The following is a 2,929-nucleotide window of genomic DNA, read 5'->3' on the forward strand; positions in this document are numbered from 1 at the left end:
TTTTGTTCTCTCAATCATTTCTGCATTTTGCAATCTCTTCATTGTAAATTGATTGTAGGTCTCAGATCTAAATCCTTCATTTTCCCTTGGACTCGATTTAATCTTACACATCCGATTCTATAATTAATTTCATTGAATTCTCACTAAAATGTCTAAAGATGATCTTCACTCGCTCTCGTTCAATCTTCCAAGCAGTATTAGATCAACAACAAGGATTCTTATCCTTTTTCCTGAAGATTACAAAGTTTAGGCTCTTCATTTTGAAGATTATGTGTTGGGAATCGAAACAAACGGATCTAGAATTTTGCACACAATGACGATTGGAAAGTACAAGTATTCTGGTACGAGAGAAGAATTCATAACTCAAACTCACTATGATGCAGTCATTGCTGAAAATACAGAAATTATGAATGATGAGTAGGACAAGTTGATGTGTAATTTGAAGGCAATGAGAATCGTTTTATTTGCTCTTCTTCCTGACACATTCCATCTTGTCAACTCACTCGACAATGCAAATAAAATTTGTGACAGACTAAAGGAATTATACTCTGGTGATGACAACCTAGAACATTCTCTACAAATGACACTTTTGTTAGAGTTTGGATCCTTTGTGTAGAAATCAGAAGAGAATCCAGATCAAACTGTCAATCTCTTTAATAAATTGTTGAGCAGAATGCTTAAATACAATCTTAAACGACAAGTTATTGAAGAAAAAGTAACATTCATGAACAGTCTCAGATCTAAATGGAAATCGATAGTTTCAACTGTTAAGGCTCATGAACAGTTCAAAAACCATTCTCTGTAAAAACTGGTGGGAATTCTGAAATCACATGAAGCTGAAGTCACAAAAGAAGCGAAGCTGATGTCTGGTGTTGGCTCGTTGGCGTTGGTTCCTAAAGGTGATAAGCAAAAAAAGTCAGTTGTAGATGATTCCGAATATGACATTTCTGATGATGATCTCTCCAAGGAAGATAAAGTGCTAATGGTGTCTAACCCAAAGAAATTCTTCAAGAAGAATTTTTCTCGGTTCCAAAGCAAGTATAAGCAAGGAAATTCTAATTACGAGAAGCCAAGCGAGGAGAGCTACAAAAACTTTCAGAATGAAGATGAGAAGAAAGAGAAGAAGCTGCTAGGTGATTCCAGATATGACTGCCACTATTGTCATGGTAAGAATCATTTTGCAAAAGAGTGTATGCTATGCAAACAAAATGAGAAGAAGGAGAAAGAGAAGGACGAAGTTTACTATACTCAGAAAATCAAAGAACTTCGAAAGAAAGCTACAACAACTGCGAAACCAGTGTTGATGATACAAGAGGATAGTAACAGAGGAAAGGTTGTAAGTGTGGTCCTCTGACTCAGAAGATGATGAAATGAGGAAACCTACTAATGGTGATTGTCTCATGATGAAATCTAAAAAGCAAGGATATATAGGAAAATGTTTAATGGTTCAGAGTTCAGAAGGAAAAGTATACGTCACTGATGGTGGAAAAGCTTTAGCTAGCTGTTTTGCAACGAAATCAATCAAAGAGCAAGTGAGTGAATGCGAGAGGGTTGTCGACAAGGTACATTCTATTCTTAAATCTCTTATTGTTCCTATATCTCGTTATGATTCCAAATTGAATGATTTACGTTATACGATTTTCTGATTTTTGTGATAGCTTAAAAAGGACTCGTATCAGTAATTCTAATATGAATGATAATCTTAGCAGGATAACATTTATGAATGAGGAGAGACAAATAAGAATATATGTCACACCCCCAGCCGACGGAGAAAACACCGGGCTGTGTAACTTCATCTTTGTATCACAGTTATTTAACAATACAAAAGAATTTTATAAACTACATACCTTTATTGATGATAGAAAGTTACATTATTCTTGTTTCCTAGTAATTATTACATAGTATCTGAACTATCGCACACGTCTTAGCAGACAGACGTTCCATACCAACAAAAAAAGGTAGTAGTATTTTTCAACAAAATTTCCCTTGCTCAAGTAACATTCCAGCTTATTAAGTTCCTGAAAAACACATTCGTTTTGAAAATACGTCAACATAAAGTTGGTGAGTCCACAGATTTTGACTCTGAGTAAAAATAGTACCTTTTCCAAGTTCGAAAAGTATAAAACATAGTTTGAAAGTGTCATTTTGACTCATACTTATCTCCAACATATTGTATATATCCTAGGTATACTGGCTTACTTACTAAATAAGTGATATACCTAAAATTTCCACATACTATGAGCATAGCTTTTGTAATCCTAGACCAAGGAAGGTTGCTACGTATAAATCTTATTTTAATTCTATACGAGTATGTGTTCTAGGTATAACTGTTTACCTAATGAGTATGTAGAATACCTACAAGTTCCTTGTACTTAGAGTATAAGTGTTTGGGAAAAACTTATACTTAACATTAATACTTGAATGTCGACAAAGTATAATGTTTCTAGAGTGTGCTAACATGAGTCCATAACCGCTGCTATATGACGTTAAAAATCTCGGATCGGTACCACAAAGGATTACACCAATACAAACACTCCGCGCTTCATCGACGTCGGACCCATACACACCTTCCTCGCTCACACGGGACTATCGATTACAAGTCAGAGGATTTTGCTAAGATTTTTAGTCTTTGTTGATGAATTAAACAAGTGATGTAGACTTTGACGAGTTTCGATAGTTCTAACAGTGAAAGCATATTCGTGTCTAAAACCTTAAGTTACTAGACTATGCTTGAAACATTACTCCTCATTTTTATAATACTTAGGCAGTACAACAGCTATAACTTGAAGTAAAAAAAAAAAAAAAAAAAAAAAAAAAAAAACTAGGTTTTATCTAACATAAAACCAATAATAGCAACACACTTAACAAGTCAAGGATGACTTCAAATTATCAAATATATAGATCAAATCAAGTTTTAACCAACGTAAAA

This window comes from Lactuca virosa, chromosome 6, assembly GCF_052849685.1.
Source record: "Lactuca virosa cultivar CGN04683 chromosome 6, Lactuca_virosa_CGN04683_v6, whole genome shotgun sequence".
NCBI classification, from domain to species: Eukaryota; Viridiplantae; Streptophyta; class Magnoliopsida; order Asterales; family Asteraceae; genus Lactuca; species Lactuca virosa.